The 12,426-nt window shown below is 41.4% G+C and overlaps 1 long non-coding RNA gene across 3 annotated transcripts in view; it reads left to right on the forward strand.

Annotated features, from left to right (window-relative positions):
• Positions 1–11,917, forward strand: part of LOC119247315 (uncharacterized) — a 30,581-nt gene extending 18,664 nt beyond the window's left edge. For all 3 annotated transcript variants that reach the window (XR_005125705.2, XR_005125706.2, XR_008552133.1), the window contains 2 exons: positions 10,384–10,528; positions 11,682–11,917. This is a non-coding gene — a long non-coding RNA (uncharacterized LOC119247315). The remainder of the gene's footprint in view (positions 1–10,383; positions 10,529–11,681) is intronic.
• The last annotated feature ends 509 nt before the right edge of the window (positions 11,918–12,426 follow it).

Consider the following 12,426-nt stretch of genomic DNA (forward strand, 5'->3'; position numbering starts at 1 on the left):
CAGTACCAATTTACATTCCCGCCAAAAATAAATTTTGGGGATTTTACTACACATTTTAGGTTTTTTCAATGTCTAATTGGTTTCCTTGTAAATCCACCTGATCATTTTTGCTCACTTCTTGTTCTTCACTCATACTTTCTGTTCTTCCTATTCCTTTCATGAAGCCAAATTCATAGCATCTTACAGCTGTATCTGGCAAGTCATTCTGTGGGAGTAGAAGTCAGTCTTTGGGACTTAGGAGTGGGTTGTCCTTGCTGGTGGATTGGTCATGCTTAGCACCACGGGAGCAGAACTGGAGATGAGAAGACTGTGTGTATGTCAAGGTCCCTAGGACATGACTTCCTCCTAGCACCGCAGACCTGAGTCTAGTGAAGGGGGAGTGTTACCTTCCAGGCAGCACTACCCACTGCCCACACTTCCAACCATGAAAGCATTCTGGTAGATACTTTCCTCTCCACGTTCTGCTCCGCCTCTCAACCTCTTCCTCCTCCTTCATCTTTTAGAGACATGCTTTTCTAGTTTCTTCCCAGTGGCCCTAGGGCTACTTTGTAAAATTCATAGGACCAGCTTATCTTTATTTCTATTACAACTTTCAGATATAGGAATATAATGAAATTCATTTTAAACCAATTTCATCAAGTCACTCACACACACACACACACACACACACACACACACACAGATTTACTTGGTAGGAAGAAGACACACTGCATGTAGTGTTCCTAAATCTCAAACTCTCCAGGAATAAGCCCTGTTGCTTCCCCCAAGCTTAACAGTTTACAAAGCATTTTCACAAGTGTGAATGTTTTGCCCCAGGAAAGCTCTGAGTTTATCACACCCCATTATGCAGATGACACCTACACGACTTGCTCAGATCACAAGCCCTGAGGAGTGGGCTGGAGTTCAGCTTGAAGAGCTTCTCAGGCCAGACACATGGCATTGCCACTTCTTGTTCTTCCTAAGCCCCAGCCCTCCCTCTTCCCATTCTGTCCTGAATACGCATCTTGATTTTATGATTATTTGCCAGCTGTTGATTGATTTGGAAGCAAGAATTGTTTGGAACCAGATGCTACTGGATGTATATACCCTGGGAATGATACAAAGTGGGAAACTCAGAAAAGGATGGGATGGGGTCTTTCTGGAGGGAGGCCTCTGGTTGGTTTGGAAGAGGAAACACAAATGGGCTTGGGTGAACAGCCAGTCAGATTCAGACCAGGGCTTGCAGTGGGTTTAGCTGATTATGGGAAATAAGTGGGGGCACCTAACTCTAGAAAATGTGAGTCTTGTGGTTCTCAAATTTTCTCTGCCTCAGTAGGAGCCCAGGTGAAAGTCTTCGCATCTCCCCATAGTGCTCACACTTGCTCCAGCTTCCTGGGGCTACTGGCCGGTACATGATTATGAGGCCTAGTTCCTGGATGCAGACAGATTCAATGTGGGTTTTGTGGCTTGTCTTCAGAGCAGGGATTAGAGGGAGAACTGGCATCCTGGCAGCATAGTAATAGCACAGGGCACAGAACAGAAGCCATCTGCATTCCAGTTCTGACTTATTAATTTATTCTTCCAACAAATATTTGTTCAGGGCTTGCCCTGCATCAGGGACTGTGCTGAGTGAGAGGATGCATTCACCTGGGCATGACAGGTGAGGCCACTACTCTTAGGTAAGACTTTGAGCTTGTCCATAGTAACTGCAGCAATGACCCTGTTGCCAGGGTCCAGTGTCAAGTTCTTTCCAGGTAATTATCACTTACCATGACCCTGTGAGAAAGGAAGATGTCACCAGAGAAGGCAGAGCTGTGTCTAGGGAGTCTCTGGATTGCTCTGGGAAATTCTGGGAAGATTTCACAGATGTGAGAGCACTGGAGTAAAAGGGTATTCCAGTAAGGAGGGAAATGTTATGTTTTGGATCAATTAGGATTCATAAAGATGAACAAATATGGCTTTTTGGGCTCAAACGAAGTTTGTAATCTAGATTATCAACAACATGAACTCAACAAAGAATTACTATAGTGAGAAGCAGGCAAGAGTAGGAAACCTTGTGTTGGGGTCGCTTTACAATATTGTGAGGTTATGTGAATCTTTTCATCATTTCCTATTGCTATCCTCAGCATTTTGTCCAAGTGGTTTTTAACCTCGTGATCCCAAGATGGCTGCCACACTTGCAGATGCCTGTTTACTTTATATGCAAAAATGACAAGAAACAACAACAAGGCAGATGGGACGTGCTGAGTCTATAGGCTTTAAAGTGTTTTCCATGATGAGTACAGGTGCATAGGGCCACAGGTAGCTGCAGGAAAATATGGAGAGGTGAGCACTCTCAGCCAGGCATGTGGTTGCTCTTCCTGAGTGAGAAGAAAGAAGGGAGAATGGATGCTGGAGAGGTAACAGGAGATGGATGCTGTCTGCCAGATTGCAGTAGAAAAATCGTGGGTCTGACAGATAGGAACACATGCCACTTACTGTAGCTGTGACTCAGCCAAGTCAGACAAAGGCTTTGTGTCTCAACTTTGCCTTATGTGAAAAATAGACATAGTGATATGAACCCCACCTCTATCACATAATCATCAGCATCAAAGTTGAAGGTAGATCAGGAAGTGCTTGGAACAAAAAGTAAAAAAGCTCTGTTTATCTGGGAAGAAGCATCATCGTATTCAATTAATCACCCCGAGAAGAATGCTCAGGAAAAGGACCGTCGTCCATTCAGGGAAATGGAGCACTCTCTGCGTGTTTATCTCATCGGAGATATTTTTCAGCATACACAACTCATGCCTTAGACGCTATTCCAATTGTAGCAGATAGTTTTTTTTAAGCATTCATAGATAAAGTGTGTATTGTTGGAACATATTGAAACCAGATTAATCTAAAGAATGACAATGCTAGCAGCAGAGGCTGTTGTGCGGCGAGCTTGTTACTCTGATGGCTCAGGAAGGGGCAATGGTGAGGCAGGAGGGGGAGCTGAGGATGCCTGTATCTGATGTGGAGGATTCAGTCCAAAGGGGCCACCACCTCCAACAATCCCATCTTCCCTTTTCATTTCCTGAATAATCCTGCCTATGGCAGGGAAGGGACAAGCTGGCATCTTTGCTGTCTGCCTGCTGAGTAGAGCCAAGATGATTAATTTTCATTTGCAGAGAGTTGAATTATCTCTGCCCCCCACATGTTAGCATATACAGTCCAGTAATTTCTTTTTTCCTCCAATTTCATTTCGACATGGGTCCAGATGCAATCTGGACCAGCAAGTCAGGATCATGAATGACTATGTCTTCTGGAAATTAGCATGCTTGTCTGAAGATGATCTTCAATAAATATGCATTATTAATAAGTAATAGCAGTTACCAGTTATTAAATACTTATTACGTATTGATCTTCAATGTGTATGATTTTGTAGATTATGAAATTGAGACACGGGAACATTAAGTAACCTGTCTAATGCCTTATAGCTCATAACAGTGCAGTTGGGATTACACCCAACTTTGTCTGATTCCTGTGTCCTTAAGTGCTGTGATCAAGAGTGACCAGGTCAAGCACTTACTATCTGCTGGACAGTGTGCTAAGTATGGGTAATACAGCAACATTTTCACTAGCAGGGTGGAAAGTAAAAACCATAAAGAAAGTGATGTTTGAGCTGAGTATTACCGGCCATTGGGTCTGAAAGCCTTAGTGTCATCCCTTTTTTTTCTGAGTGGCCATTTGACACTAAGCAAGGTGAGCCATCACTCTGAAACTCAGTTTTCCCATCTGTAAAATGGGAAGAATTGCCTTGACGCCACTAGCCGAGTGGGGGTGAGGCTTTGGGACTCTGTACAAAGCATAGTTTGGTAAAGATGGAGGGATTTACTTCTGTGAACTTTCTCTTATTCTACAGGGTAGGAGGTTGGAATAGGGAAATTTAATTTTTTGACATTTCCTCTTTAGTTTTCAAACTCTCCCCTTGCTCCTTTCTCTATTGGTGACTTTCATTCTGATGCCTACAGCCTTTCCCTGAACCTCAGGTAGAAGCATCCCTATGCCTCCCTCAGAACAGAGGACTTTGTAGCTGTCCATGCACTCACGGAATCACCCACATAGATAGGGTGGGGTTGGCCTGCCAGACACCCATCTCGGCTCAACTCTGTTAGTATTTAATCTTTATAGCACTCAGATTTAAGAGGGACAAATTTGAGGGTTCAGGAGCAGATTCATTCAATCAACAGCTATTTATTGAGTTCTAGCTACATGTCAGGCATTCTTGTAGGTGCCAGAAACACAATAGTTAATGAAATCGGCTGATAAAATGCATTTATGGGACTTACATTCTGGTGATGGAGGCAATTACTATAAATAAAACATAAAACACCAAGCAAATGGGAATTTGAGGAAACTTGGTATCGAGCCTTGGCGATTCCTATTATCTTCTTTCATGGTTCATGTGCCTTCCCCATGATCCACCATGTTGAACTTTTAGTGCTTTGACAAGTTCAGGCCTCTTTGTCACTCATTCTTTATACCTGAAGCTCTTCTGTCTGGCCTCATCACTTTATTTAGAATGCCTGTTCATCTTTAAAATGTAAACTTAAATGTCATTTCAAGAAATAATTTTTTTTTTATTCTCCCACATTTAGTCCATACTTCCCCACATATACCCACATATTATGGTATATTAGATTTGCACTTGATCTTAGCCAAAAGGCCAAGAAGCAATATATTAGATTAACAGATTTTTCATTTTAAATACAAGGTCAAGTCATTCAGATAAAAATGACAATGAAGATGTTAACAAGCATTGCATTCCAATAAACTTTATAACTTGTATGAAATGGGAACAGTCCTTGAAACATGCAAACTAACAAAACTGACTGAAGAGGAAATAGAAAATCCAGAGCCCTATTTCAAAGACATTGAATTAGTAGTTAGTCCCCCTCCCTGAATAAATTCCCACCCTTGGTGGCTTCAACGGTGAATTCTATCTAATATTTAAAGTTTAAATAAAAATTCTATACAGTTTTCAATATGTAGAAAGAAATTAATCTCAACTGCTACCTTACAACATAAACTTAAAATGGATTATAGACCTAAGTCTCAAAGCTAAGACTATAAAATTTCTAGAAAAAATAATAATAAAATCTTCATAACCCTGATGCAGGCAAAGATTTCTCTGAGATGACATTAAAATTTCATAAAAGATACTAAAAATTAAATGTCTATACTTCAAAAGGCATTGTTAAGCAAATAAAAATGTAAGACATTAATTAAGATAAAAAACCACTATGCTTATGTTTAACTATAATATGTATATCCAAATTACATAAAGAACTTCTATAACCAAATAATAACACACACATACACAGACCTAAAATTGTAGGCAAAAGACCTTAACAGACACTGCATAAAAGAAATTATATGAATGGGTAATAATCACATATAAAGGGAAATTCAAATAAAAGCAAACTAAGAAGCCATTACACAGGGCCTCCCCTGGTGGCACATTGGTTGAGCGCTGGGCTGTGAAGCTGCCCACAGCCTCTGTAGCACCAGTTCGATCCCAGGCCACCGGCGAGGGTCCCACATGGCGCAACAGACCTCTCCTTTCTTGCCCGCTGCTCCCCTCATTAGTGTGTTTCGTCAGTCTGCCTGTTCTGTTCTCTGCTCTGGCTCTGGTGAATCCTCTCACCCTCCTGTGCTTCTGACTGTACCCAGTGCTTATATAAATAAATAAATCTTTAAAAAAAAGAAGAAGCCATTACACATTACTGAGAATAACAAAATAAAAGAAAGTGATAAAGGAAGGAAGAACCAAAGAAAAGAAAATTGATCAAATATTGGCAAGCACATGGAGCAAGCCTAACTCTTACCAATTTTGGTATAAAAGGATGGAAACCTTTGAGGGAAGGTCTGACAATTTCTTACAAGTACCCATATGCCTACTCTATAATTCAGCAATTCCTCTAGATTTTTACCTAATGAAAATAAGACATATATCCATAAAAACACATATTTATTTATAGTTTGGAACTCAACTTCAGAGCTAAAGGCTATCTATATGTGTATCAATAAGAGAATGGATAAACACATTGTAGTATATTGAACTATGCAATATTATTCAGCAATGAAAATAAATAAAATAACAAATAAAATCACATGGCAAAGCTGAAAGACATTATGCTAAGTAAGAGGAGTTTTACAGAGAAAAATATACAGTGTGAGTCCATTGACATAAAGTTCTAGAACAGACAAAACTAACCTGTGGTGGAAAAAAAGTAAAAAGTTGCCTGGGCAGTGGAGATGGGGAATATTACCTGAGGACAGACAGGTAACTCTGGAGTAATGGTAATAAGCTATGTTTTTTGTTTTTTTTTTTAAATTCTTTTTTTTTTCTTCAAAGATGTATTCATTCATACAAGCACTGGGCACAGTCACAAGCGCGGGAGGGTGAGAGAATTCACCAGAGCCAGAGCGGGGAACAGAACAGGCAGACTGACGAAGTACACTGCTGAGGGGAGCAGTGGGCAGCAGGAGAGGTCTGCGCGCCATGTGGGACCCTCGCCTGGTGGCCAGGGATCGAACTGGCGCCGCAGAAGCTGCAGGCAGCTTCGCAACCCAGCGCTCAACCACTGCGCCACCGGGGAGGCCCCAATAAGCTATGTTTTGATAGGGGTCTGGGTAATAGATGTATTTGTCAAAAACCAGAAAATGTACACTTAGCATTTGTGTTTTATTGTACATTCTTTTTACTTTGAAAGAAAATGTGTGAACAAGTACAGCATTCTAGTTACTAATACAACCTGAAATATTTAGAGAAATGATTGATGTCTACAATTTAGCTTCCAATGCGAGACTAGTAAGGGAGAAAGCAGGATGAATAAACAGACACATAATAAAGCAAAATGTTAATGACAGAGTCTAGGTGGTGGATATACAGGAATTGACTATAAAATTCTTCTAATTTTTCTGCGTGTTTGGAAAGTTTACTGTTGAAAACAATTATGCTGAGTCAAGAAGGCAGACAGAAAAGAGTAGATACTGAATATTCCACTGATGTGAAGGCCTAGAAGAGATGCAAGGAACTGTAACAGTAAGAATCAGAGAAGTGGTTATCTGGGCAGGGCAGCAAGGGGAGTTGAGCATATGCTGTCTTGATTGGGACACTGATTATATGGGTGTGTGCATAGGTCAAAATGTTCCCGATTTCTCACTTAAAATGTGCAATTTACTTGTTGTATCTAAATCCTACTTCAATACTTTTGATTTTAAAATTAGCTCTATAGAAAATTACTCTTCTGTAACCAAGTATTTTCTTCAACCTACCCATGCAGTTGGGGGCTGGGTGGATGGCACAAATACCTCCCAGTCTGTCCTCAACCACAGAAGTTCAATCTTTTCCCTGCTTCTGTTGCTAATGTCCTTCAGTTGCCTCATTCTTGACAGTGACCGAAGGTCTCGTAGTTACTGACAGCATCTCAGAGCAAATGCAGGTTGGCTGCTTCTCTCTCCCCTGCTCCACGGAAGGGCACAGGCAGTGAGCAGAAGTGAGTTTAGGTGAGTGGTACCTGACAACCAGGGGGATACTTACAGACCTTATCTCCAGGCATGAGGAAGTGGAAACTGAAAGAAAGTGCCTGGAGTCAAAACCAAGACAGAGGCAGAGGCTGTGCCATCCATTCCTGATACTGCGCTGGACCTGGGGCCAATGCCTTTCTTTTATTTTTCTTTTTTTTAAAGATTTATTTATACATACAAGAACTGGGCTATAGGCCAGAGGTGTGGGGGGTGAGAGGATCCACCAGAGACAGAGTGGGGAGCAGAACAGATAGATCTACTGAAATATACTCCTGAGGGGTATGGCGGGTGAGACACGAGAGGTCTGCTGTGCCATGTGGGTAGCTCCCTGGCTGGGGATCAAACTTGGGGATGGAACTCCTCATGCTGCAGTAGCTGTGGATTGCTTCACTGTGCTGCTGCTTAACCCCTTGTGCCACCACGGAGGCCCCTGGGAACAATGCTTCTTCCCCCACCTCCCGCAAGAACATTGTGCACAAAAAGTCAAGATAGTGTGCCAAGTCTACTCAACTCTCAGGGTGATAGTTCTGCCCTCCTAGTCCTCTTCTCAGACTCGGGTGTCTTGTGTTTGGAGACCTCAACTCACAAAGACTCAGATACCCTTCTGAGGTCAGCTTCTGGAGCCCCTGCACCCCGATAGGGGAGACCACCTGCAATAGCCTCGGCATGTTCTGCTGTGCTGTGCCCCTTTGATTTTTTAACTCAGAGACTTCAGCAAGTCTGTGTTATTTTTGGTAACTTCTTTGGTGAAGTGGGGTGGGAATGCGAATTTATTCTTGCATAGGACTGTATTCCAACTCTTTAATCATCTGCTTCTAAGGAGTTTGGGAGCTTTTTGAGGGTGGGGTGGTGCCCTGTTCATGGCTTTACCTGACAGTCTAGCAGAAACCATGGCAACGCCACCAAATGGGCATTTATTTTCTGAGCGTTGCCTACATACATCAGCCATCATTAGGGGACAAAGTGAAAAGAAGACATATTGTTTTTTCCTGAAGGAATGTGTTGTTATGTCAAGAAGATAAAACATTTTCACATAGAACAATTAGGAGAAAACAAAAGTGAGCACCAAGCTGGCTCCTGGTTTTCATGCAGTCAACTTCCCACGCATGCTGTGGGAGGCAGAAATCAGAGTCACATGCGTGGAATACAGTGGCTAAGAACGTAGTCAGGAGAGAGTGGAATTTGACCCTGACCTTGGTGGATTGGGGTGTTTTAGGTAGGTTGGGTGGAAAAGGGGAGTTGCTACTTGGCAGGGCACTGGGCACAGGTGAGGTCTGGAGATGGGCATTAACATAACCTATGTGCAAACGTCACTGCCTATTATTTCCTTTTGGAAAAGTTACTGACACTTAACTAGAACAACATTGGATAGAGACATTAAATAACTTACCCATGGCTGTGTCCCCAAGCATTAAGAGGAAGATTTTAGCCCAGTCATTACCTCCAGAGTTCATACTGTTAGCTACATTCTTAGGAAAACAGTATTGTTTATAAATACCATTGTTTATTCTTTATACACTCATTTAATCTTTCCCCTTAAAAAATTCTCTGATCTCTCACCTCATTCTCCTGAACGCACAGAAATGCTCTTTTATTCCTGGTGCCCTGCGCTCACAGATCCATTTCAGCTCCCCCCTAGGCCAGGGACTATGGGTACTTCTTATTTATCCAGCTTTCCAGGACAGTGCTTGGAGCTCCCTCCAATATTCTTTTGCACATTCATGAAAGCATTAATTTTGTGCATGAATTATTTCTCCCACTGGAGTGCATGCTCTTGAGAATTGGGTCTATGACTCATCTCTAAGACTAACACCCAGGATCAGGCACAGAGCCACATAGAGATTAAATGTTCAGGAGCTATTTGTTACAATGAGTGAAAGTTATCAGAATTCAGCGATCAGTTCTTATCTTACAGCTAAGTCCCCCAAGAACAAGTTCTAATGAAGTAGGCAGAAGGAAGGAAAATTCCAGCACCCCAGGTTTGAATACATGGGAAGGCCCTCCCTGTTCATGGTATGGAACCAGCAGCCTGAGGCACAGAGAATAGACAATAGAAGGCTGTGGGTGAGGGTTTCAACACATGGATTTTGGGGAGACACAAATATTCATCATCTTTTACTCATATGAAAAATAAGAGTGCCTGGTAAATAACGCATATTCAATAAATATTTGTTGAACCAAGGAGATTGGACTATATAATCTCTAAGAGTCTTTGCAAAGTGATTTTCTTTAATTTTTTCTCCTGTGGAATCATCCTGAGTTGATGTAAGAGAGAGAAATGTCTTCCTCTATTTAAATTAAACTTTTAGTGATGGGGTGGGGGACAAGGAGGTGCAAACATTTAAAGACACACAAGTACATTGAATCCTACTGAGCAAGGAGCTCAACTATTTCATTCTGTTTTCTCTCTGGATTCTACATCAGTTTTTGGCAGATAGTAGGTGTCTCAATATGCTTCCTGAATAAAAAAAAGAATGAGTTAATAAATCAAATGAAGACTCATGCTGCCTTTAACTATCTCCAAGGAGTTCAGGAACAAGAGGCAACATAGTTTGAGTCACTGATGAGACTGGGTCCTCCCTCTGACTAATAGGAATTGCAGAGATGGGGCCAGAGGAGGTGCTGAGCTGTCCCGTAGGCGGAGTTTCCTGGAGGCGGACATCAGCTCTGCCTGCTTCTTCTGCCTCCCTTCCTCATCTCTGATTTCCCCAACGTCCCACAGGCATGTCAGCTGCCTTATTCCAAAACACTTGCTTTCCTCCTTCGTTCTCCAAACCTAATCATGCTTGTCCTCAGTATCTGCCTAGTTGTTCCAGTAAGAGATCTGAGTCATCTCCTGCTTCCCTACAGTCACTCCACTGAAATGGAGAAATCCAACTTGACCTCAATTACGACTACTGAGCTACCATTTTGCGGGGGATTTATCAAGGGCCGGACTCTGCTCTAGACTACTGGTGTAAAAGATCACTGCTAATCCCCCCAGTGGCTCTCTGAGGTGGGTATAATCTTTATAGCACAGAGAGTAAATGCGGACTCAGAAAGTTTAAGTGACTTTTTCAAGGTTACAGAGCTAGATAAAGGGATTTGCACTTACTGATGGACTCTAAAACCTCTGCCCTTTCCACACTGTCAGATTACCTCCAACTTAGTTATTCCATTTCCCACTTTTACATTCTCTCCCTTCTGGAACTGGGCGCTCACCTCTGCTCTCAAGCAGATGCACATCTCTCTACCGCCATTCCTCTCACAGAAATGGTAGTTATTCATCTGTTCTCCTGTGACCTACTGGGAAGTTTCTTATTCTTCCCTCTATTCCCCATTCTCAGCTCACCGGTGTCAGGTCCACATAGAACCTCTTCTGGAAATACTTTTAGAAACGAATTAAATTCCTACCTTTTCAATTACCAACCATGTGATCCTTTGTGCAACATCTCATGGAAATTGTGAGGGAAAAGGAAATCTCCCATATTTCCCCTTCTTTTCCGTAAGAACAAAACTATTTAGCACCTCAAAATGTCCAGGCTACTCTTCAGATACTTCTGGCAGCTGAGACCTAGATGAGGAAGCCTCTGCAGCAGCGAGATCTTGGTTTCTAATAACATTTGCTAATAAAGGAAACCAGGGCTTCTTGGAGAAATGACTGATTCCAGGACTCAGGGAGCGAATTTACGTGATGAACTTGGAGCATCTTGTATTTTGAGAAAATAAGAAAGTGTTTTGTTTTAAAAAAGTACAATGATAGGGGCTCTCGGGGGGGTGGGGGGCATGTGAACCAATTGAAAGAACTCCCAAAGGAAAAACTGGAACAATTTGAGCAACAAAGTAGTGTTAGATTGTAATTTAGAGTATAAAATGAAAAAAGGATGAATCCACGCTGATGCGAATAAATTGTTGAATAATAGAGAAAAGATAAATCTCTCATGCAGAAGAACTCCAGACAATCTTATGTAAATAATCCACCTTCTCCATTCCTTAAGTGTAGACTGCACATAGCAATTTATGTCTAAAGAATATAGTAAATGGGGGAAAAGAATACAGAGGAACCTGACAAACCCTCCCTCGACCAGGTGATCAAGGTTAGTGTCAGCAGTAGAATTCTTGATAGGATGTGATGAAAATGGCATTTACCTCTTTGGTCTTCTTCCCAGGAACATATAATCCCAACAGAACGTGGGAAAGACATGGGAAAATCCCTACTGCGGCACAGTACACAAAATATCTGACCAATTATCTTCAAAACTTCAAGGTCATCAAAAAACAGGAAAAATCCAAGAACTTCAGCCAAGAGAAGCCTAAAGAGATAGCTGATGACTGAACGCAGTTGGTGTCCCAGCTGGATTCCGACCAGAAGCGGCACATTATGTAAAAACGAAGGAAATCTGAGGCAAGTAATGACTTGAGTTGATAATAATGGTCAATGTTGGTTCATTAATTGACACAAATGTACCATAAAAATGAAAATGCTAATAACTCTAATAACCAAGGGAAGCTTGGTTTGGGGGTTATGGGAACTTTCTGTATTTTCTTCTCAATTTTTTTAGTATATTCTCAATTTTTCTAAAATAATTCTAAAATGACATATTTAATTTTTTGGATGACTATTGGCAAATTACTTCATTAAAATGTGCCAGTGTACATGTCCATCAAGTATGCATGAGAGTTTCTAGTTTTCTGTACCCTGGACAAAAGTGAATATTATCCTTTTGATATTTGTGAATTTGAAAGTGACAAATGAAATCTCAATGTTCAAATTTGCATATTTAAATTACAAATGAGATTTAGCATTTTTGTTATTGGTCATTTATATTTCTTTATCTATAGGTTTTGTGTTGCTGTTTTTGCTCCTTTCTCAAGCTTGTTGCTCTCTTACCTATGTAGAACTTTTCGTTTAGT

This window comes from Talpa occidentalis, unplaced genomic scaffold, assembly GCF_014898055.3.
Source record: "Talpa occidentalis isolate TD23 unplaced genomic scaffold, MPIMG_talOcc4v2.1 talOcc4.16, whole genome shotgun sequence".
Classification (NCBI taxonomy): Eukaryota; Metazoa; Chordata; class Mammalia; order Eulipotyphla; family Talpidae; genus Talpa; species Talpa occidentalis.